The sequence below is a fragment of the Myodes glareolus genome, chromosome 3 (assembly GCF_982192425.1).
Source record: "Myodes glareolus chromosome 3, mMyoGla1.1, whole genome shotgun sequence".
Classification (NCBI taxonomy): domain Eukaryota; kingdom Metazoa; phylum Chordata; class Mammalia; order Rodentia; family Cricetidae; genus Myodes; species Myodes glareolus.
Window position 1 is genome coordinate 123,204,182 of NC_142028.1, and position 26,197 is coordinate 123,230,378.

Sequence of the window (26,197 nt, forward strand, 5' to 3'; positions counted from 1 at the left end):
AACCAGTCCCAGTGTCATTGTCAATGGCTTCTCAGAAAGACTGCAGGCCAGCCACATTCAGAGAATCCGGCCACATTCAGAGAATCTGGTTGGATCACGTGCTCGTTCAGTCACAGTCCAACTGGCCTTGGTAAACTCTCATTAGATCCGACCCCTTGTATCAGTGGGTGATAGTATCCCTCGCAGTCCTTCGTCATTTTCTTCCTCCTTCTGCTCCTCATTTGGATCTTGGGGGGCTCAGTCCGGTGCTCCAACGTGGGCCTCTGTCTGTATCGCCATCCAACGCCAGATGAAGGATCTATGGTGATAAGCAAAATATTCATCAGTATGGTCTCAGGCCAAGGCCGGTTCAGGCACCCTCTCCTCTGTCCAGAGAACAATCTGGGGATTTCTCCTTGGACCTGGGATCCCATATATAATCAAGTTTCCTGTAAACTCTAAAATGACTCCCTTAGTTGAAATATATTCTTCCCTGATCCCATATTCATCCTTCCTCCCTTCCCCCCATCCCGGTCAACCGAGCTTTCTCCATTCATCCCCTACTACCTTCTCTCTAACCCTCTCCCCTTCCAACAACCCTCCCACCCCCCCCCCCCCATGCACCCAAGGTTACCTGGGACTCTTGACTATTTCCTACCTCCTGGCGGATAGCTAAATAATCTTCATCAGGTTCGTCTTCTTATTTAGCTTCTCTAGGATCACGAATAATAGGCTCAAAGACCTTTAATTATGGTTAGAATCCACTTATGAGTGAATACATACCGTGTTCCTCTTTTTGGGTCTGGCTTACCTCACTCAGTAAAGCGTTTTCTATGTCCATCCATTTGCATGCAAAATTCAAGATGTCATTATTTTTTACCGCTGAGTAAAACTCTAATGTGTATACGTTCCACACCTTTTTTAACCATTCTTCTATTGAGGGGCACCTAGGCTGTTTCCAAGTTCTGGCTATTACAAATAGTGCTGCTATGAACATAGTTGAACAAACGCTTTTGTAGTATGTTCGGGAATCTCTAGGGTATATTCCCAAGAGAGGAATTGCTGGGTCTTGAGGGAGGTTGACTCCCAGTTTCCTGAGAAACCGCGACACTGATTTCCACAGTGGCTGCACAAGTTTGCATTCCCACCAACAATGGATGAGTGTTCCCCTCATTCCACATCCTCTCCAGCATAGGCTATCATTGGTGTTTCTAACTTTAGCTATTCTGACAGGTGTAAGATGGTATCTCAAAGTGGTTTTGATTTGCATTTCCCTGATTGCTAAGGAGGTTGAGCATGACCTTAAATGTCTTCTGGCCATTCGAAGTTCATCTGTAGTGAATTCTCTGTTCAGATCAGTACCCCGTTTTTTAATTGGGTTAATTAGAGTTTTAGTGTCTAGTTTCTTGAGTTCTTTGTATATTCTGGAGATCAGACCTTTGTCTGATGAGGGGTTGGTGAAGATCTTCTCCCAGTCAGAAGGCAGCCTTTTTGTCTTACTGACAGTGTCCTTTGCTTTACAGAAGCTTCTCAGTTTCAGCAGGTCCCATTTATTCATTGTTTCTCTTATTGTCTGTGCTACTGGGGTCCTACTTAGGAAGTGGCCTCCTGTGCCTATATCTTGTAGACTACTTCCCACTTTCTCTTCTATCAGGTTCAAAGTGGACAGATTGATGTTGATGTCTTTAATCCATTTGGACTTGAGTTTTGTGCATGGTGATAGATATGGATCTATTTTCATTCTTCTACAGGTTGACATCCAGTTATGCCAGCACCATTTGTTAAAGATGCTTTCCTTCTTCCATTGTATACCTTTAGCTCCCTTGTCAAAAATTAGGTGTTCATAGGTTTGAGGGTTAGTATCTGGGTCTTCTATTCGATTCCATAGGTCGACTTCTCTGTTCTTATGCCAATACCAAGCTGTTTTCAATACTGTAGCTCTGTAATAGAGTTTGAAGTCAGGGATAGTAATGCCTCCAGAAGTTCCTTTATTGTATAAGATTGTTTTGGCTATCCTGGGTTTTTTGTTTTTCCATATAAACTTGATTATTGTTCTCTCAAGGTCTGTGAAGAAGTTTGATGGGATTTTGATGGGGATTGCATTGAATCTGTAGATTGCTTTTGGTAGAATTGCCATTTTTACTATGTTGATCCTCCCAATCCAAGAGCAGGGGAGGTCTTTCCATTTTCTGGTATCCTCCTCAATTTCTCTTTTCAAAGGCTTAAAGTTCTTGTCAAATAGGTCTTTCACATCCTTGGTTAGAGTAACCCCAAGATATTTTATGGTGTTTGTGGCTATTGTGAAAGGTAATGTTTCTCTGATTTCCCTCTCCGTTTCTTTATCCTTTGTGTATAGGAGTGCCACTGATTTTTTGGAGTTGATCTTGTATCCTGCCATGTTACTAAAAGTGTTTATCAGCTGTAGGAGTTCTTTGGTAGAGTTTTTGGGGTCGCTTATGTACACTTGTTGGGGGTCGTCCTTCCACGCCACCCACATCCCACGAGTTCCATATTGTCCTAGGGGTTAAAACACAAGACGCACACACACAGATACAGAATTCCAGTCATCCTCAAGAAGAGAATGCCCCTTTATTCAACTAAATCCAGGGTTAAAATACCTTTGGCCCCAGTAAAGGAAAACTCCTCCCACCCCGAGGGGGCTGGGGAAACTGGCCTCTGTGGGAGTTTTTCCCCAGGCAGGTGGTCGAGGGTTTAAGGCAATGTCAGACAGGTTAGATGGGCCTTGGCACCTGAGCTTCTTTGAGGCAGGTTGAGAAATTACCATTTTAAAGTAAAATAGATCCCTCAGGCTAATGTACCAGGCTGTAGCAGAACCAAGGACAGAACTAGCAGGAAGCTTAACTGGTTAGTGTAAACATTATTTGCATCCAGTATTTTGGTCTCAAGGATCAGGGAGGACAGGTTCCCACATACACTATCATATCGTCAGCAAATAACGAAAGTTTAACTTCATCCTTTCCAATTCGAATCCCCTTGATCCCCTTATGTTGTCTTATTGCTATTGCTAGAACTTCAAGCACTATATTGAAGAGGTATGGAGAGAATGGACAGCCTTGTTGTGTTCCTGACTTTAGCGGAAAGGCTTTGAGTTTCTCTCCATTCAATTTGATGTTAGCTGTCGGCTTGCTGTATATTGCTTTTATTATATTTAGGTATGATCCTTGTATCCCCAGTCTCTCCAACACCTTTATCATAAATGGGTGTTGAATTTTGTCAAACGCTTTTTCAGCATCCAATGAAATGATCATATGGTTTTTTTCTTTCAGTTTATTTATATGATGGATTACATTGATAGATTTGCGTATGTTGAACCAGCCCTGCATCTCTGGGATGAAGCCTACTTGATCATATGGATGATTTTTCTAATGTGTTCTTGGATTCGGTTTGCCAGTATTTTATTGAGAATTTTCGCATCGATGTTCATGAGTGAGATTGGCCTGTAATTCTCTTTCTTGGTTGTGTCTTTGTGTGGTTTTGGTATTAGGGTGACTGTAGCTTCATAAAAGGAGTTTGGCAGTGACTTTTCTTTTTCTATATTGTGGAATACATTAAGGAGTATAGGTATTAGCTCTTCCTGGAAGTCCTGGTAGAATTCTGCATTGAAACCATCTGGTCCTGGGCTTTTTTTGGTAGGGAGATTTTTGATAACAGCTTCTAGTTCTTCACGACTAACAGATCTATTTAGATTGTTCACCTGGTCTTGGTTCAACTTTGGTATATGGTACTTATCTAAAAAAATTTCCATTTCTTTTACATTTTCCAACTTTGTGGCATATAAACTTTCGTAGTAAGATCTAATGATTCTCTGAATTTCCTCTGTGTCTGTGGTTATGTCTCCCTTTTCATTTCTGATCCTATTAATTTGCAAGTTCTCTCTCTGCTGTTTGATTAGTTTGGATAGGGGTTTGTCAATCTTGTTAATTTTCTCCAAGAACCAGCTTTTTGCTTCATTGATTATTTGAATTGTTTTCTGTGTTTCTATTTTGTTGATTTCAGACCTCAGTTTGATTATTTCCAGTCTTCTACTCCTCCTGGGTAAATCAGCTTCTTTTTTTTCTAGAGCTTTCAAGTGTGTTGTTAAGTCTCCAATGTGTGCAGATGTATCAACTCAGATTGGCTACAAAACAATGCATTTTAATTGGTTGTAGCTAGCTGTATTGGTGTCTGTTTGCTGCAAATAAAGACTCTTTGCTGAGAGTGAAGACTGCACATATTCATGCATATAAATACAAATATTTATGATGTAGCTAGACATTTTATTTGTCAGTTACTTACACATGTGCAAAACAAAATCTGTTAAAAATGAGACCATGAAGAGCAAACGGAATAGTGGATAGGACGATTGGAAGGGAGGATAGAGAAAATTTTAAAATATACAATAAATTTTTTACATCTAAAAATAAGCTCTTAAAAATTATGCAAATTGACAAGTTGCACACACATATACAGTGTATAACATGCAATTTTGAAGTATCTATGCAATGTTTTACATTAATGATATTCAACTCAGTTTTTAGGAAGAAATTCTGTTTAAATTTAGTTCTGGCCTTAAGTATGCATCTGTCTAAGCATTTGTCTTTACTTATTTTCTGTTTTCATTGTTTATATTTCATTGTGATTCTTAATTTCAATCAATAATGTATTCCTGTTCACAAATATATGCATTATGAAATGTAAGAAAATTATAACATGGAAATTTTAATTAAACAATTATTTATGAAAACATAATAAGTAGAAAAGATTTCTCTATTTCTGAAAAAATAATAATTGAAAATAAAAATTCTGTTACTATGAATTATACTAATAAGTTTTAGAATATAGAAAGTAGAAGATAAAGTTGCCGAATTTTAAGCCATAAATTGATAGACTGAGTTTATGTGATGTTAATAATGTTTTTAATGATTTTAACAGTGATGAAAATTTCTATATATGGCACTTTTATTTTCTAAACCATCCTTGAATATAAAATATGTAAAAATCTATACATCCAGAGGTACTAAAACAATAAATATAAAATAAAAGTGGTTTTAAGCCAATAAAAATTGTGGTTGTCAATATATTGTTAAAATGATCTACACAGCAGAGTTCACCCATCAAAGCTATAATGGGCACAACTGCTTAGAGTAAAAATTCGATATATCATTTCTGATGATGGATATTTCTAAAGCAAAATATTACAATAATGATGGCTGTAAACACATCAAGTCTTACACAATTAAATCAAAATTATTGGGAGAATATCCTATGTCCATCTTTGACATTCTTGTCAATCACACCTCAAGAGTCACAGAAGTAGGTGGATAAAAGCTCATTGCAGTAAAATAAATTGGCTTTTTGCTTAGAATTGTGATGAGTTATTCATATGTATTAGGCCATTCATGGAAAAGAAATGAAACCAAGGAGAGTTGTATAGAAATAATGGATAGTACTGAACCATAGTCCAAAGCAAGGGGTCTGGAGAGTATCGTCATGCAGATTAGGGCAGAAATACAGAGGTTCCACTTCTTTCACTAAATGAAAAGCTATTATAATGTCTGTCCACATCCTAGCTAATGTGGTCTACATACAACGCTAGATCTAATGTCCTGTAAAGATGCCTGTTGTACCATACTTGACTATAAATATGTGATATTTATAATATTAGAAATATGGAGTAAAAATCTTGATGTATAAACAACTGATCAAAATATAAATCTGAAACATAAATAAAGTTGTCAGACTCATCATTTTCACTGTAAAATCACTAAGAGACTTCTTGAGGTAAACTTCTTTCCTAGAAAAATATATTCTTGCATAAGGCAGGACATCTTCATAATTCTTCCCTCTTCTGTGTAGTGGATTCTGGGTTTATGCAAAAGAGTCACAAACTCTCTTACTAAGAAAAATTTGTCAGATTCTCTTATTGAGGGAAACTTAGGAAAAACAAAGCTCGCAGAAATTTGCTCGTTTTTAAAATATAAAAAGAAAATAAAATACATCAGTTAAATAAATGTCCTTCATAAGGTAATCATGTTCTTTGTTCTTTAAATAGTGCTTGATAAAAACAATGGAATGTGTAGTAATGAAACCGAATATTTAAATTTACTCCAAATTCATAAGACAAAGACTTATGACTTTGAAATTATTAACAAGGAAAAACAAGAAAGAATATTTAAAAGCAATGTTGTTACTTTAACACCAAATTAGCAGGAAAAGATGAATAGAAGAAAAGAAAGGATAAGAAATTTTTAATATATGAATAATTCAAAGTGTTTGTTCCTTAAAAATTAAAAGTTTTATCAAAAATGAGTAAAAATTTTTGAAAATCAATTTTACCTTATTTATATTTATTTGAAATTGATATAATACAATTTATATATGCATTAATTTAAAATTTATAATGCAATGAGCAGGAATTAATTAAAGAAGGCCAGACAAACATTAATAATTTACTAAAAAATGGTGGTAACAGGCAAGCAGGTAATAGGTAAATCCATACTGCAAGTCTAGGATGAAGCCTTGGCTTAAACTTTTAGTTCCCAGAAAAGCAAAGTGAATAAGAGTTCATAGTACTATGCATGAAGCATCATTAGTCCCAACTCTCCCACTTAACACAATAAAAGCAGCCAGTACACAGCTTCTACAAATGGAAATTACATTTTTAGTGATTCTGAAGTGAAGGGGACTGAAGGGAAGTAGATGCTACCGGACACAGCAGGAAGCAGGTATACGAAAGAAAGAGTTGCTTATATGGAAATGCACATAATGAATAAGGAGATCCCACAGGTAATTTCTCCCAACTTTCTTTGACAGGCAGAGATCATGAATCCCTCCAAAGCAGAAATTTGTTATGCCTCTGAAGAGAAATTTACCCATCTTATACAAGAGGAAATAAGACTTTTCAAAATTAGTTTCATACCATTTTTTAAATCTAAAGAAGCTGGGATTTTAGAGTGTTCATCTATCATAAAAGGGACGATGTGATGGAGCAGAGCATCGCATGGCATGCCAGTCAGAGAGCAAAGAAAACAAAATGCTTAAGCTTCCTGACTTTCTCCTTCCACCTCCTCTATTCAGTCCAGGCCCATAACCCAGAGGATGGTGTGCCCCACCTTCAGTGTGGGACTCTTCCACTTAGTTAATACTCTCTGCATGCTCTCCGACAGAAACAAACATCACTTTCTTTTAGTCTCCTAGGTAGTTCTAAATCCATTCAAGTTGAACATTTGAGAAAGATAAGGTATTAAGATAAAGATAAGATAGAAGAAAAGGCAGATGTGCATGGCAGAGTAATCAAAATCTAGTCATAGAATGTAAGAAACAGTAGGGGATATGGAATACAGAACTATTAAGACAGCATTTTTATGAAAATAAAAGGTACATTAATACAGATTAATAACCAATCACACTAGAACAGCAAAAGAATGCTCTGTCTGCTTTGTCTCAGTATGCATTTGCCATCACATCTCATACAATCACTAACAAGCATTGATTCACATCATAAAAAATAATCAAAGAAATTAATTCATAACTCTCCTTGGTCATCTATTCTGTTTTATATAAATCAGCATTAACTTTCAAAGTCCAAGCATAATATGATTTTCATATTTTTAAATATGAGCCTATATTTCCCTCCTGGCCATAACTTTATGAAAATATATTTGAAATAATTGTAAGCAATCAAGGTTTATAATATATGTTAATAGGTTTATTCAGATTGATGAAGTTAGAGTAGACAGCATTATACCTCACTGTGTGTATATATAAAGAAATGATTATTAAAATTAAGTAAGCAATTATAATTAAATTTTCCAAAGAAAGGCTCACAAACCATGTAAGTAAGATTCTGGTGCACAAAGATAATTCAATATATGCAAAACAACATGCATTTATATCCCTCTTATCAATGATATCAAAGCAATTTACCCTTTTAAATGTTTTTTATCTGATTTAGATATTGATTTAGGTATCAGAGTAATCGTTCATCAAGCGGCTTGTTAGTGTTCTTAATTCCTTGAATTTGGGTGGCTAAAATTTTAAAATATTCCATAGTGAGTAAAAATAAAGGAATTTTACTTAAGCAATCAAATACCAAAATGACAGGTGCAGTTGGAGACAGTAGATGAATGACTTCAACTCACTGAAGAAAAATGATTTCCAAGCTATAATGACAAACTCAGGCAAACTGTTAATTAAAATATAAATTCAATGTAAACAAAAATCCTAGAAATTGTGCTTCAAAAAGTTTTGAAGGTCCTTTGATCCCAAACTTACTTTGGAATATTTTGCACAAGAGAAAAAACTAAATATATTTCATGATATGGGTCCTGAAAATAAAGATTGCAGTCAACGGAAAACAAGAAATACTTTTCTGGATTATGAGAATATATAATCCAGTGACACCAGATGTGAACTGTGGATGGAGCTAAAAAAAAAAATCCTGAGTGATGTAATTCAGACTCAGAAAGACAAACATGGTATGTATTCACTCATAGGGGGATGCTAGATGTAAAGCAGAAAAAAAACCAAACTATAATCAATCCATAGCTCCAGAAAAGCTAAGTAACAAGATGGACACTAAGAGCAAAGCATGGATTGTCCTGGGAAAGAGAATTAGATGAGATCTCCTGGGCAATCCGAGAACAAGCAGAGCAGTAGAGGGGAGGAGATGGAGGAGGAGAACACGAGGAAAGAAGATGGTTAAGTTGGGGGAGCAATGGTGTTTTAGAGCAATGTAAGGTATGGCTTGATAAAGAGACTCATTATGGGGTTAGCGAGAAACACGGTGCTAGAAAAATTCCCAGGAATCCCTATGGTGGCTCCAGCTAAGACTCCTAGCTATAGTAGAGAAGGTAACTAAACCGACCTCTCATTGTAATAGGATTGGTGAACACCCCAATTGACATCATGGAGCCGTCATTCAATCACTGATGGAACTAGACAGAGAGACAAAAAATGAAGCACCAAGCCGAGCTCAGCAAATACAGTCGAAGAGAGGGAGGAGGAAATAATTGACAGATGAAGCCAACTTGTGGGAACTCATGAACTCTAGACAGATGCATAGCTTGGTCTATCTGAACCACCTATGCCTGAGGTCTATCCCTGGAGCATGAGTTTGCTTTCTGGAGCCCAAACCCTATGGTGGAAGACCATGCTCAGCCTTGAAGCAACCAAGAAGGATTTGGTCCTGCCTTAACTTTATCTGACAGACTTTGTTGACTCCCCATGGGAGGTCACCATTTGAAAGGAGTGGATGTCAGGTGGGTTGGGGAAGGAAGACTTAGGGAAAAGAGGAGTGGAATGGAGAACTGTGGTTGGAATTTAAAATGAAAATTAAAATATATACATACATATGTGTGTTTGTGTCTGTATGTGTATACAGGATGAAACACATACGCATGCATGCGCGCACACACACACACACACACACGCAAACACATATGTATATACACACACATAGATGCATACATACATATATATGAGGAAAAATGCTGCAAGGAAAAATGGAGTTCATATTCAAACAAATCCAAAGTGCTGCTTAGAACAACTAAATTAATAAAGAAAGCTAAAAACATGAAATATAGTTGGCTAATTGTCTAAAGAATGATTTTTAGAATGGAAGATACCTTAAAATTACCTTGTTGTTTATCTTTGCAAAAATTTACATATTTATATTAGCAAATTGATGAACTATATACTGACATCAAAAAGGTAATTTACTTCTAGAGCAGGGTATAATCATGTAAAACTTGCAAATAAAGACAACAAGCCTTAATTTTCATATTTAGATGGGAACTATAAGAAATGAGAATTGAACCTAGTCAAAAAATGGAGTATGTTGTTTGAAATATGAAAGAATTAACGAATCTGTTGGGTAGGTGAACTGAATCATGGAGAGAGATATGACTGGACACTGCTGGATTTGAAACACATAAAGTCTTGAACATACATTCAAAGTTAAAAATGGATATTGGTGGAGACTGTGTATTTGTTCTTGGCTGCCAAGACATGAAATAATTGCACAGAAGCTGTTTTAATTAAAACACTGTTTGGTTAGTCTCCTAGGTGAATTTCTAGCTAGCTCTTATATCTTAAATTAGCCCCTCTCTATTAATCTGTGCATCACCATGAGGTTGTGGCCTACTAGCAAGTTTTTAACAGGCACCTGTAGGCATCTTTCTCCTTCATCAGCTACCTGATGCCTCTCTGACTCTGCCTACATTCTTCTAGCATTCAGTTTAGTTTTTCCACCTACCTCTATTCTACCCTGCCTTAGGCCCTAGCAGCTTCTTTATTCATTAGCCAACAAAAGCACACGTATACAGGAGGACTTTCCACATCATCTCCCCTTTTCTGTCTAAATAAACAAGTCACAGTATGTATACAGAGTATATACAGGAGAACAGAAAACAGTGTCCTTAAAAGCTTGATATAGAACCCAGATTCCCTGAGATCAAGGCACACACAGATCAAACACCAAGTGAGAAAAGGAATTCCAGCATACAGAGCATATTGTATCCTTTTTTAGAAAAAGCACTATCGATTATTTTTATAAATGAGAAATGTATTAGCAAAGCAAATTCTGTAGCAAAAGATAAGCTAATGATACGATAAATAATAAAGATAAAAATAAATATGCTTTGAAAAATACCAATGTATCCTCGTCAAATAGACTGTTATGACAACTATCTGTGGATGATGCTGTGTTTTGTCACCAAGTTCTATGATCTAGAAGAGTGAAATCAGCAAGAAATTTATGTTACAAAGACTGAGATAATAAATAAAAATATGTGTGTTGAATGCCTTTACTGTATTGTGTGTGTGAATACAGTAGGGTATTGGAAAGAGAGAGAGAACAACAGGTTAGAGAGATTAAGGGAACTAAAATGTCCTAAGAACCTCATGAAATTCTGAAAATAAAAGCTTTCCAGTCTTTCTTGCAGGTTTTTTTGTCTTGTTACAGAAAATGTTCACTGAAAGTAACATACAGCTTGACCAACATAGAGGAGAGAACAGAGGTACAGCTTTCCTCCTTATGCTAGGGAATAAATAGTCCAAAATTTTTCTGGGCTGTCAACTCACTATTTGTTACTTATTTTTATTACTTGTGAAGTTTCATTGTCTTTATAAAAACACTTTAACAGAGAATTTTCTGTAAAAGATTTGAAATATGATGAACAATATATGATCACTTGTTATAGTTAGGTGGGCATCAATATATTCAAAAAAGGCTCTCCTTAACCTACCAGAGAAAACTCTCAGCCTTTCCTTTACCATTTCTACTTCCTCTGGGTCACAGTTTTTTTGTTGGTCCTGTGTTTGATTTAACTCAAGAGCACAATTTCTCTACAAGGTGTATCTTTTTCTGGCACTGTACACTAGCATGTCCTCTTTTCTTTATTGTCAGCATTTTAATATATTATTTTTAATTTATATACATGTGAAAAATTCCTGAGGGAAAAATTTGCCTACCATGTTCAAGTCTAAATCTCAAGGATGCTAGAATCTATGTAACATGTCCAATTTTGGGAAAATGCAATTATGTTTCATGAATTTCTTACATTAGTATTTTACTATTGAAATATTTAGGCCAAGTTTGTTAACCATTAACCAGACATGATAATTCACCACTATAATACCAGCACTGAAGAGGCCATGGTGGGAATGTTACCATAATTTTGAGGGAAGGTTGTGCTATATAATATTTTCTATGATAACTTGGTAAAGAATAAGACTCTCTCAGAAAGAGCAAAAGAAAGGAAGAAAAGGGAGGGAAGGATAGACAGGTGGGAAGAAAAAAGGATTGAAAGAATGGTTTCTGACTAAAATATTATCCATTATTCATTTATTCATTGATCTATTCATTGATAAATAATGAATTAAAAAATAAATCAGTTATTAAGTCCCTTTTCCATACCCAAATACTTCAATAAATGTTGAGTCAAACCCTATAAAAGACAGACAGTTCCCTTCAGGAGATGTACACCATACTTGCAGGAATGAGATCAACTGAAGCACATTTGTTCATCATCATTTAGTTGTCCTGCCAGTAAGCATTATCGAGAGGAATACTAAAGCCTAAAAATAGATGCAAGTTTGTTTTAATGTTGAATTTTACCTCCATCAACTGATAAGAACTGCTGTCTACCTAGCTGGTGTCAATAACTTCAGCTAGAAGACTGGGTAAAAAAGCAACCCCAAGCACCTTTGAATCTGACAGGAGTCCTGTTGGAGTTCACTGCTAAAGAGCACCTCTCTAGTCTAGGCTTTCTTTTGCCACACAGTGAGCTAACCATTCTTTTAAATATTGATAACCAGGCTCATATATCACAGAGCTGAGAGAATGACAGTTTCAGTGCATAATGTCTAAAGCTTTCTACAATAATCAGATACTCAATAATTCATGAAAGTATATCCCCCCAAATCAAATTGGAAACTATTTTGCGTAATTTATTATTTAAAATTCAATATTATCATGCACACCACTTCTCCTCAGCCAGAAGAGCACTGTTTCACAATGTGATTATGTGGGGACTCTGTTTAAAAGTGACAATTTTGCTTTTCATTTGTCTAAGGGCTTAAGCAGAGTATTTCAACTGGAACTAAGTCATCTGACAATGAACCAGTGGTCTCAAGCAACCTCGCCAAAGTGACATTAAGATCTGTAAAGTCTGTAAATTTGGATGGGGGAAATGTGTGCTTGTGTGAAAAAAATCTTAATTTGATCAGTTCTCTGTCAACTTGCTCCCAAATAGTCTTCTCTAAATTAAATTCAATTTATCATCACTCTAAGATAGATTGTGACCTCCAAAATCTGATAGTTAGGATGCCTTCATCTCTCCCTATGCTTCAGCCTCATTGGCACATTGACTGGGGGAGGGGCTTCCTCATAAACACAAGATTAGTTAGTGTTCTGGCTAATAGAAATGTTGTAAATGCTCTATTCTCTTCTTGCCTAACCTAAAATCATCTTTCAAGAAATATGATTCTCTATGAAGCTTTGCCTGGATTTCCAAGAAATGACAAATCTTCCTTTGGAATAATTATGGTATAAATTATATATACTACTTGTAGTATTATAACACATGTAAATTGCAAACTAAGTGATGAGGTAAGCCTGGGACCAATATCATAAGCTACAATGATTTTAGACACTGGGTCACCATTTGCTAACCCTATTTTATTTCAAAGGAAGTATATTAGCACACCATTCAACCAACTGTATAAAAACATAAATTGATTTGATAATTCCCTGGTGTCCATAATGAACTTCAAAGTGTCATTATAAATCTCTATCTGATGATGAAATGAGCCTATAAACACATTCCTCAGCATTCAATGATCTACATATTCTTTCTTATCCTATAGGCAACTTGGTCAGTAGATATCAACATCAGTATATAAAATAAAATTATGACTTCTTCTATATTAGAAGAAGTAATGGATTTTAGAGATTAAAGTTTGTATTTTAATATGTGTTTGTCTAACTGTGCCAAAGGACAGTCTCAACAGGCTCCTCTGAAGTGACTTCACATCATTCTACAAGAGGAAGTCTTCCATAAAGACACACAGAGTTGCTGTTGAGAATGTAAGTTCTTGAGTCAAATATCTCAGGTCTATATTTTACCTCTGATTTGCACACAAAGAGGTAAATTACTTTTATCTCAGTCTGAATTTTCTCATGTTGAACATGTTATTAGTAGTAGTTAAAGTGGTTATGAGTTTGACATGCTTTCCTATATGTGAATTCTAAGAATATTTTTAAAGACATAAAAGGCTCATGACTCATTCCCCATTATTATGAATACACAATTAGCATAAAATGTGATGTGGGAGTCCGCTCCATGTTCTGTGACTACCATTAATGAATAAAGAAACTGCTTTGGACCTATAGCAAGGTAGAACTTAGGTAGGCAGAGAAAGCTAGGCTGAATGTTGGAAGAAAGAAGGGCGGAATCAGAGAGACACTATGGAGCTGCTGCCAGAGTCAGACATGCCGAACTTTGCTGGTAGGCCATGACCTAGTGGTGATATACAGATTAATAGAAATGGGTTAAATTAAGATGTAAGAGATAGCCAATAAGAAGCTGCAGCTAATGGGCCAAGCAGTGATTTAATTAATACTGTTTCTATGTGGTTATTTCAATTCTGAGTGGCCTGGGCAATCTGCTCCTTGCTACAATTACTTTTATCTAGGTCTGAATTTTCTCATGTTGAACATGGTATTGGTAGTAGCATAAAGTGGCTGTGAGTTTGACATGCTTTCCTATATGTGAATCCCAAGAATATTTTTAACTACATAAAGGTTCATGACTCATTCCCCATTATCATGTACACACAATTAGCATAAAAACACACACACAGTAGGACGTCTAGGAATGACTTTTGTCAGCATTTTTGAAAACTCAGTTAATTGCTCTTATTTCATTTGTCTCATTTATTAAACTTTGTTATGGAAATTGACCTGTCTCCAAATAGAAAGTTAACTGCTATCCTAATAGCATTTTAAATATGAAGATGACAATAGCAAACATTTGCTTCAGAATCTGTTGACTAGGTATAACATGTCACTATAGAGTATTAGAATAGAAGGCATAGACACTAAGAGTGGTGCTACATTCCGGAACTCCCAGAACTTGGAGTTAGAGACAGAAAGAAAGCAATATTAATTCACCACGAATAACTTAGTGAGACTGTGTCGAAAAATCAAAAATAGAAGAATAGAAAGCACAAACTCTGATACATGAAAAATCAGAGAAGAAGATAAAAGTCAAATGTTTTAATTGAATATTGTGCAAATTGATGAGAACAGAAATTATTAAAAGAAATAAAAATGCATAAAGAGGGAACTATTGCATACTACTTTCTGTCATACTTTCACAAATAGTGACTAACATAGAAAATTAAAATGTTGCAATGTGTTTCTGATTGTAGAATGAATAATGAAGTAAAACCTCAAAAGGGAGATCCTCACTAATAATGAAGGGTTTTGCTTTTAATACTCACAAGCTATGTTTTATACAATCCTCTCCAGAGGTTAGGAAAGGGAGTTCTGCAGGGTCAAAGTCTCATGATCATGTCCCCTTTCATCGTTGGAATGGAGTATATCTGTGAATTCTGCTCATAATGACCCCTTATGTTCTCCCTCTTTATATTTTTTTAGCTATGTTGTTCCAAACAATAATGAGTTTAATGAATTAGACTATTTTAAAAACAAGTTCTCCCTTTTTCAATAAGAGTGCATTAGCATAATGAAATATGCAAATCATTCATTTTATATCATCTATATTACAGCAATCACATTTTCTATCCTACCTAAAAATACTCCTTAAAGAGATTGAGCTGGCCCAGTTAAGCAGATTCATAAAAACAGTGAACTAAAACCAGCATCCTTCAAACCATAATTAGCCAAAGTGCAAAGAACAAGTAAATGTATAAAACTCAACCCTACATAGTAAAGCATTATTATTCCTCTAAGGTTTAGAAAACAGCACAAGAGAAGACATAAAGAATGTGAGAGCTAATGGATGGGAGAAAATGCCACAAAAAAAGAAGATATGGCACAATTTTTGTAGACAACAAATGTATTATTTACATAAATTTGAATTCTTTAATATTTTGTAATGGTTTGGGGAATCTAATCAGGCTTCACCAATCCCTACGTGACTATGTGCAGTTAATGGTTTTTGAGTGTGAGTATGATTTTCTTTAGTTATTTGGCCACTGAAATTTGCCCTGGTTCAGTTAATAACCTTCTACTCACTCTGGAGCAAGAAACTCCAATTAAAAGCAATGTACCACACAAAAAAAGAGAGTGGACTAATTGAAATGGAGGACTGTGGTAGTAGAGGTAGGAAAATGAGAGGCAGACATAATTAGTCAAAGGATTAAGATTTATTATATAAATTTAAGAAACCATCAAATAGTAAAATATTGAAAAACAGTAGAACAGCCAATATATAATGCTATCCAAGTGGTTCTACCTCCACATTTAGAAGGGTACAGGCAACAGAATATCCATGAAAATTTATTCTATTCTAGCCCAGTATACTATCTTCATATTCTTTCACATGTATGTGTTGTGATGTAAAGGCCATAGGTTTTTTTAACTACTCTAGCACAAAGCATAAAATTATTATTAATTTCTTTATTCTGGGTCATCCTTTCACTATTTATCTTTTCTTTCTCAAAGTATGACTTGAATTCCTACTATATTTCCAACTCTCTTTTGAGACAAAGCATAAATTGACTATAAAGAGATTCATGAATCCTCAATTCACTGAACTTATAGTATGCTTATGGTAACTACTATTTAATTTCTTTTAGAAGAATGTACATTATTGCCTGAAAGAAATTGTAAACATGGCAGATGATTAGAATCTAAAGTAGATATGTATGCTCTCCTTGTGTCTGGTGGGAAGTGTCTGTTTTGAGGTTATACAAGCTATTGTTACATGGCATAGAAAAATAATAATCATAATAATAGCAACTAAAAGGCAACACCTTGTATAAATTTGGGCAATAAGAGAAAATTAGGTAGAAATTGTTCCAAGATGTACAAAATCCTGAGCAAGGGTCAAGTGGAGCCAAGACAATGAATGATGACAAAGAAGCAAGTGTTGACAGAGCTTTCTATCCTGCCCATTTCTGCAGCTATTTAGTGCCAAAGAAATACACAGAGGCCTACATTAATCATAAACTGGTTGACATATTAGTTCAGGCTTTCTTATTAGCTAACTCCTACATCTTAAATTAGCCCAAATTCTTGTCTGTGTTAGCATGTTGCTTGGTAACTTTTATCAATGAGACATTCTCACCTTGTTTCCTCTTGGTCTGGGTGACCAGTGTAGACTAAGCCTTTCCCTTTCCCAGAATTCTCCTGATCTGGTTGCCCCATCTACACTTTCTGCCTGGCTAATGGCCAGTCAGCATTTTACTAAACCAGTACAAATGACAAATCTTTATAGGGTACAAGATCATTGTCCCACAGCAGGCAAGCAGAAATAGAATAGTCTTCAGTAGACATTTTTAATTTATTCAAAGACAATAACAGACTATGGAACACTGGTTATGAAGGTAAGGGGTTTAAAAATATGTGTAGGTGAGAACTGTCCCTGTCAATACAGGTAGAGGAAGATGAGAAGTGTTATATAAGCAGCACTGTAGTAGGGAACTGAGACACTGTCTGAATGGAAGGGGTGCTTGCTACTTTTTACAAACCCTTTTCCTGAAGGTACCAGAGGGAGGAAAAAAAAAAACAAACAAGAAAAAAAAAACAAGGGAAAGCACTATCACAGAAAGTCACCATGACTTTCTTTCTAAAATCATGAAATCATGATGCTGTCTCTGTGTGACTGATTGAGGAATTTCTGCTGATTTCAAAAATGATTAGGACCACTGAACCAAAATCATCAAACAGTTTAATCTCAGAAACATTTTTTTTGAGCAAAGTAATGGATTTTTAATGACCACTATCTGTCTGAAATCTTTGTTTTGGTTTGGTTTGGTTTGGTTATTTTTGTTTTTTCTAATTTCATTTTTTAAATTTTTGTTGCTTTATAAATAATACCATTCAAAATTTACACTTTCTCACCTTCTCCCATTACCCTCCCACTCCCCCACTCACCCTCCACCCTCCCCCTCTACTCTCCCCATCCAGACCTAAGAGAGGGCATGGTAACCTGCCTTGTGGGAAGTCCAAGGCCCTCCAACCCTCCATCAAGACCTAGGAAGGTGTGCATCCAAACAGACTAGGATCACAAAATGCCAGTACAGGCAGTAGAGATAAATCCCAGTGCCATTATCAATGGCTTCTCAGTCTGCCCCAATTGTCAGCCACATTCAGAGAGTCTGGTTTGATCTCATGCTCATTCACTCCCAGTCAAACTGGCTTTGGTGAGCTTCCATTAGATCAGGCACACTGTCTCAATGGCTGGACCATCCCCTCGTGGTCCTGACTTCCTTGCTCATCTTCTCCTTCCCTCTGCTCTTCAACAGGACCTTGGGGGCTCAATCCAGTACTCCAGTGTGGGTCTCTGTCTCTATCTACAACGAAGGTTCTGTGGTAAAATTTAAAATATTCATCAGTGTGACTATGGGACAAGTCCAGTTCAGGTACCCTCTTTTTTATTATCAAAGAACCTAGCTGGGAACACCCCCGTGGACACTTGGGAACCCCTCTAGAGCCAAGTCTATTGCCAACCTTTAAATGACTCCCTTAATTAAGATATCTTCTTCCCAGCTCCCATATTCCCCCATCCTACATCTCAACCATCCCATTCCCCCAAGCTCTCCCCAATTTTCCCCTTCTCCCTTCTCTCTCCCTCTCCCCTCTACCTCCCAACACACTCCCATCCTCATGCTCCCAACTTTTCCCTGGCAATCTTGTCTGCTTTTAATTTCCAGGAGGATCTATATATGTTTTTCTTTAGGTTCACCTTATTATTTAGCTTCTCTAGAATCGCGAATTATAGGTTCAATGTCCTTTGTTTATTCTAGCCATAATTCAATGGCTTGAATCCACTAATGAGTGAGTACATACCATATTCATATTTTTGGGTCTGGGTGATCTCACTCAGAATAGTGTTTTCTATTTCCATCAATTTGAATGTAAAATTCAAGATGTCATTGCTTTTTTACTGCTGAGTAGTATTCTAATGTGTATATGTACCACACTTTATCCACACTTATTTTGAGGGGCATCTAGGTTGTTTCCAGTTTCTGATATGACAAATAATGCTGCTATGAACATAGTTGAACAAATACTTTTGTAGTATAATTGGGCATCTCTTGGATAGATTCCCAAGAGTGGTTTTGCTGGATCTTGAGGTAGGTTGACTGCCAATATTCTGAGCAACTGCCACACTGATTTTCAAAGTGGTTGCACAATTTTTCATTTCCACCAGCAATGGATGAATGTTCCTTTATTCCACATCATCTTCAGCATAGGTTATCATTGGTGTTTTTTATTTTAGCCACTCTGACAGGTGTAAGATGGCGTTTCAAAGTTGTTTTGATTTGCATTTCCCTGATTGCTAAAGAAGGTGACCAGGACATTAAGTATCTTTTGGCCATTTGAAATTCTTCTGTTCAGAATTTTCGGTTAAGTTCAGTACCCCATTTTTAATTGGGTTATTTTGAATTTTAATGTCTAGTTTGTTGAGATCTTTATATATGTTGGAGTACAGACCTTTGTCTGATGTGGTGTTGGTGAAGATCTTCTCCCACTCAGTAGGTTGCCTCTTTGTCTTAATTAATGACAGTGTCCTTTGCTTTATAGAAGCTTCTCAGTTTTAGGAGTTCCCATTTATTAATTGTTGCTCTTATTGTCTGTGCTACTGGGGTTATATGTAGGAAGTGGTCTCCTGTGTCCATGTGTTGCAGTCTACTTCCCACATTCTCTTCAGTCATGTTCAGTATGGTCAGATTTATATTGAGATCTTTAATCCATTTGGACTTGAGTTTTGTGCATGGTGATAGATATGGATCTACATTCATTCTTCTACAGGTTGACATCCAGTTATGCCAGCACCATTTGTTAAAGATGCTTTCTTTCTTCCACTGCATAATTTTAGCTCCTTTGTCGAAAATCAGGTGTTCATAGTTTTGTGGATTAATATCCGGGTCTTTGATTTGATTGAATTGGTCAACGTCTCTGTTTTTATGCCAATACCAAGCAGTTTTCATTACTATAGCTCTGTAATAGAGTTTGAAGTCAGAGATGATAATTCCTCCAGAAGTACCTTTATTGTATAGGATTGTTTTGGATATCCTGTTTTTTGTTTGTTTGTTTTTTGTTTTTCCATAGAAAGTTGATTATTGTTCTCTTGGGGTATTTGAAGAATTTTGTTGGGATTTTGATGGGGTTGCATTGAATTTATAGATTGCCTTTGCTAGAAATGCCATCTTTGTTTTGTTTATCCTACCAATCCAAGAGAATGGGAAACCCTTCCATTTTCTGGTATCCTCTTCAATTTCTTTCTTCAAAGCCTTAAAGTTCTTGTCAAATACATGTTTCACTTCCTTGGTTAGTGGTACTCCAAGATACTTTATGTTATTTGTAGCTATCTTGAAAGGTGATGGTTCTCTGATTTCCTTCTCTGCTTCTTTATCCTCTATGTATAGGAGAGTTGTCTTTTATCCTGCCACATAACTGAAGGTATTTTTCAGCTCTAGAAGTTCTTTGGTAGAGTTTTGGGATCATTTATATACACTAACATATCATCTGCAAATAACGTGTTTGATTTCTTCCTTTCCAATGTAAATACTCTTAATCTCTTTACATTGTTTTATTACCGGTTCTAGATCTTCATGCACTATATTGACGAGATATGGAGAGAGTGGACAGCCTTGTCTTGTTCCTGATTTTAGTGGAATAGCTTTGAGTTTCTCTCCATTTAATTTGATGTAAGCTGGTGACTTGCTTTATATTGCTTTTATTATATTAAGGTATGATCCTTGTATCCCTAATCTCTCGAAGACCTTTTTCATAAAGGGGTGTTGAATTTTGTCAAATGCTTTTTCAGCATCTAATTAAATAATCATATGGTTTTTTTTCAGTTTATTTATATGATGAATTACATTGATAGTCTTTCATACATTGAACCAGCCTTGCATTCTGGAATGAAGCCTAATTGATCATAATAGATAATTTTTTTGATGTGTTATTGGATTCGGTTTGACAGTATTTTATTGAGAATTTTTGCATCCATGTTCATGAGTGAGATTGGTCTGCAATTCTCTTTCTTGGTTGAGTCTTTTTGTGGTTTTGGAATCAGAGTAACTGTAGCTTCATAAAATGAGTTTGGTAATGACTCTTCTGTTTCTTTTATGTGAATCACATTAAGGAGTATAGGTATTAGCTCTTCTTGGAAGTGCTGGTAGAATTCTGCATTAAAACCATCTGGTCCTGGGCTTTTTTTTTTTTTGACTAGGAGGTTTTTGATGACAGCTTCTATTTCCTCACAAATCATAGGTCTATTTGAATTGTTCACTTGGTCTTGATTTAATTTTGGTATATGGTACTTATCTAAACAAAATGTCCATTTCTTTTACATTTTCCAATTTTGTGGCATACAGGCTTTTTTAGTAAGATCTAATGATTCTCTGAATTTCCTCAGTGACTGTGGTTATGTCCCATTTTCATTTGGGATCTTGCTAATTTGCATGGTCTCTCTCTGTCTTTTGATTAGTTTGTAGAGGGATTTGTCAAACTTGTTGATTTTCTCAAAGAACCAGCTCTTTGTTTCATTGAATCTTTGGATTGTTTTCATTGTTTCTATTTTGTTGATTTCAGTCCTCTGTTTGATTATTTCCAGTCTTCTACTCCTTCTGGGTGAATCTGTTTCTTTTTTTTCTAGAGATTTCAGGTGTGCTGTTAAGTATCTAATGTGAGCTTTCTCTGTTTTTTTTTTTTAATTTAATGTGGGCACTTAGAGCTTTGAACTTCCATCTTAGTACTCCTTTCCTAGTGTCCCATACGTTTGGATATGCTGCGTCTTTATTTTTGTTGAATTCAAGGAAGACTGTAATTTCTTTATTTATTTCTTCCTTGACCCAGGGGTGGTTCAGTAGTTGACTGTTCAGTTTCCATATGTTTGCAGGCTTTCTGGGGGTAGAATTATTCTTAAATTCTATCTTTATACCATGGTGATCCGATAAGACACAAGTGGCTACTATAATTTTTTTTTTGTATCTGTGAATATTTTCTTTGTTACCGAGTATGTGATCACTTTTTTTGTAGGTTCCATGAGATGCTGAGAAGAAGGTATATTCTTTTCTATTTGGGCGGAATGTTCAGTAGATGTCTATTAAGTCCATTTGATTCATTAAATCTGTTAGTTCTCTTATTTCTCTGTTAAGTGTCTGTCTGGTTGACCTGTCCATTGTTGAGAGAGGAATGTTGATATCTCTTATTATTAGTGTGTGGGGTTTGATGTGTGATTTGAGTTCTAGTAATGTTTCTTTTACATACATGGGTGCTTTTATATTAGGAGGATAGATATTCAGGATTGAGACTTTATCCTGATGAATTGTTCCTGTTATGAGTATAAAGTGTCCTTCCTTTCTTCTGATTGATTTGAGTTTGAGATCAATTTTGTTAGATATTAGGATAGCCACACCTGCTTGTTTTCTTAGGTATGACTGATTGAAATACCTTTTCCTAACCCTTTGGTATGAGGTAGTGTCTGTCTTTGAGGCTGAGGTGTGTTTCTTGTAAACAGCAAAATGTTGGATCCTGCTTTCGTATCCATTCTCTTAGCCTGTGCCTTTTTATAGGTAAATTGAGTTCATTGATATTAAGTGATATTAATGATCAGTTTTTGTTAACTTCGGTTTTTTTACTTTTATTTTTTTAGTGGTAGTGTTTGTGTGTTTCCCTTCTTTGAGTTGTACTAGTTAAGGGTTGTCAGTGTTATTATGTCTGTGTTATTATGGGTGTTGTTGGCTTTCCTGGGTTGTGGTTTTCCTTCTAGCACTTTCTATAAGGCTGGATTTGTGGCTACATATTGTCTAAATCTGTTTTTGTCCTGGAATATCTTGTTTTCTCCATTGATAGTAAAAGAAGTCTTTGCTGGGTATAATATAATAGTCTGGGCTTGAATCCATGGTCTCTTAGTTTCTGTAGCACATCTATCCAAGAACTTCTGCCTCTCATGGTTTCCATAGAGAAGTTAGATATTATTCTGATAGGTTTACCTTTATATGTTACTTGAGCTTTTTCTTTTGCAGCTCTTAATATTTTCTCTTTATTCTGTACATTTTGTGTCTTGATTATTATATGGTGAGGGGAATTTTTTTGATCCAGTCTATTTGGTATTTTGTATGCTTCTTGTACCTTCATATAAATATCCTTCTTTAGATTTAGAATGTTTTCTTCTATAATATTGTTGAATATATTTTCTGGGCCTTTGAGCTGTAATTCTTCTCCTTCTTCTACCCCTATTATTCTTAGGTTTGATCTCTTCATGGTGTTCCAGATTTCCTGGATGTTTTGTGTTAAGAATTTGTTGAATTTACTGTGTTCTTTGATCAATGAGTTTATTTCCTCTATAGTAACTTCAGTGTCTGAGATTCTTTCTTCTATCTCTTGTATTCTGTTGGTTATGCTTGTTTCTGTTGTTCCTGTTCATTTACCCAGATTTTCCATATCCAGCTATTCCTCTTTTTATGTTTTCTTTATTACCTCCATTTCGGTCCTCAAGTCCTGAACTGTTTCCTTTACCTGTATGATTGCTTTTTTCTTGGTTTTCTTAGGTACCTTGAAAGGATTTATTAATTTCTTCTAACTTTTTGTTTGTATTATCTTCCATTTCTTTAAGCGATCTTTTCACATCCTGTTTAAGGGTCTCTACCATTTTCATAATGTTACATTTAAAGTCAGTTTCTTCTACTTCTTCTGGGTTAAGGTGTTCAAGTCTACATGTTGTGTGTTCGCTGGATTCTGGTGTTTTCATGTTGCTTTTCAGTTTGTTAAAGGAATTCTTGCATTGGTGCTCGTCCATCTCTTCCTTCAAATGTGGCCAGGAGAATCGTGGCATCTTGGTCCAATCTTTGCTGTGGCTGACTGTGTTCTTGGGTGTTTTTCTTGGTCTGCCCTCTCTTAGGTCCCCTTAGCACTGGAGCTCGCTCTCAGATCCCCTTCATCCTGAAGCAGGCTGTACTTGTGGATCTAAGGACCCAGAAGTTGAAAAGGAGTGCTTGGGCGCAAGATGGGATGGAGTAAATAGGGAAAGCTAGTAGCCAGGATGACACTCTTCTGGATGGCCAGAAACATTTAGGGAATTGGAGGTGGCCTGTACTCTGTTGTCAGGACTGGCCGGCCGGGCGTCCATACACTCACCACTCTGGATGGATCTCCTCAGTCCTGGCTATAATCTTTATAACTCTGCATTATCGCCTGTCATTGTCACATGTTGTCCAAAATCTCTTTCCAATAGGACACACTCTATTGTCTTTACTTGTTTAAGGTTTTGAGAGTATGCCTAACCTGACTGGTTCTCTGAGTTTTTGAACTGGAATAACTGAGTTGTCAAAGAAACTAACTCCTTCCACCAATGGAAAATAAAGATAAATACCCCTTACCCATGTGCATGTCCAAGATAACTAATCACCATACCTGATACAGTAGACACACAATAATTTCTCAAGAAAGCCAACTCAGTTCATTTACTTTTCATGAATGACATGCCTAAAGACTCTTCTCTTATCCACTGGCAAACATCTCTACCTTAAAGACAGATATTATTCCTAGGATATCTAACAAAAGATGGATACTTTAATAATTACTGACTAGTCTCACTTTCCACAAGCTTCTCTAGCAAATATCACCATAAAGGTGACTTAAAGGACATACATGTATTCTCTGAGTTGGACGTGTGAAATTAAGTTATTTGTAGATTCTGTTTTTGATGATATATTTGTTCCTAGCTTGTATATAACTGTATTTGCTTTAACAGACTTTCTTTTAAGCCTTGGTAGAGGGGTGAATGGAGGAAAAAGAAAAGGGACAGGTGCCTTATAAGAATGTTAATCAACTCATACAGGAGGCACATTCTTCAGAATTTGTTTTTCCTTCATTATTCACTTTCTTTTAACACAACCATAGTGGTCATTATGGTGTTGGGTGTATATATACATTAGAGTCCATCATATATATTTTTATTAACAAGGATTTCTCAAGGTTATATTTCAGTGTACTATTTGTTCTGTGAATTTACAATTAAAAATACAAACTTGTCTGTGCTATTACTTTTTTTCCTCTTGTTCACTAACATTACTAAAATTACATTTCATTTTACTTCTTTGTATCTTTTTAAGCATATTCCCTTTATGCTCTGATCTCTGCTTGAAGGTTATTTTCACCTTCTTTTCTAATTAATAGTTCGTGTAACCATTTTCCCATAAGCATAGTTTGTTTTTCCTCCATAAGTATTTCAGAGAGACATTGGATCTGAATAATTTTCCTTCTAATTCCATTTGGCAACACTCAAAAACCATTTTCTTGCTATTTCCATATTGGATCTTTTGAGGAAAATGACAATCAATGGTAGAGATGACTGTGATAATGTTTGCTGGGCAAACAAAAGGATTTGAATTCAATTCCTAGGACATACATGAAATCTGGTCATGGCAGCCTGCACCAGCACAGGAAATGCTAGAGAAAATGAGAGACTGCAAACTCTCTGTGATGGACAGTTGTACATTATCACAAAATCATGAAATCTAGTTTCTCTTTTTTATTAATTTTTATTGAGCTCTACATTTTTCTCTACTCCCCTTCTTCCTCTCCCCTCCACGTCTGCTCTTCCCCAAGGTCATCATGCCCCCAACTTACTCCAGAGATCTTGTCTTTTTTTCTAATTTCCATGTATATTAAATCTGTATGTCTCTCTTATTGTCCTCATTGTTGTCTAAGTTCTCTGGGGTTATGATTTGTAGTCTGGTTTTCTTTGCTTTATATTTAAAAACCACTTACTAGTGAGTACATGTGGTAATTGTCTTTCTGTGTCTGGGTTACCTCATTCAAAATGATGTTTTCTAGCTCCATCCATTTTCCTGCAAAATTCAAAATGTAATTTTTTTTTCTGCTGTGTAGTACTCCATTGTGAAAATGTACCACATTTTCCTTATATATTCTTCAGTTGAGGGACAATTAGGTTGTTTCCAGGTTTTGGCTATGACAAACAATGCTGCTATGAATATAGTTGAGCAAATGTCATTGTGGCACGATTGAGCATCCTTTGGATATATCCCCAAAAATGGTATTATTGGATCTTGTAGAAGGTTGTTTCCTTAGTTTTCTGACATCCACAGGAGCTGTACCCTTTTGCATTCCCACAAGAAATATAGGAGTGTTCCCTTTACCCCACAACCTCTCCATGATAAGTTGTCATCAGTGTTTTTTATCTTGGCCATTCTTACAGTTGTAAGATAGAATCTCAGAGTTGCCAGTTGTGGCGCCACATTCTGGTAGGATTTGCTGAAGGAGGCAGAGGCAGAAATGACTTCTAGTTTCAATGGAAGAGTCTGACTCAGAAATGAGCTAGAGATTCACTGAAGAAGTGTTTTAACCATTGACTTCTGATTTCAGCACACATGTGCTTGTGACCATGTCAGAGGAGTAGCAGGCCGCAGTTGAAGTTCAAGGTGTCAGCTGACCAGAAGGAAACTTCTGATGCGTCAATCTCAAAGAAGAAAGACCTGAGACTACAAACTC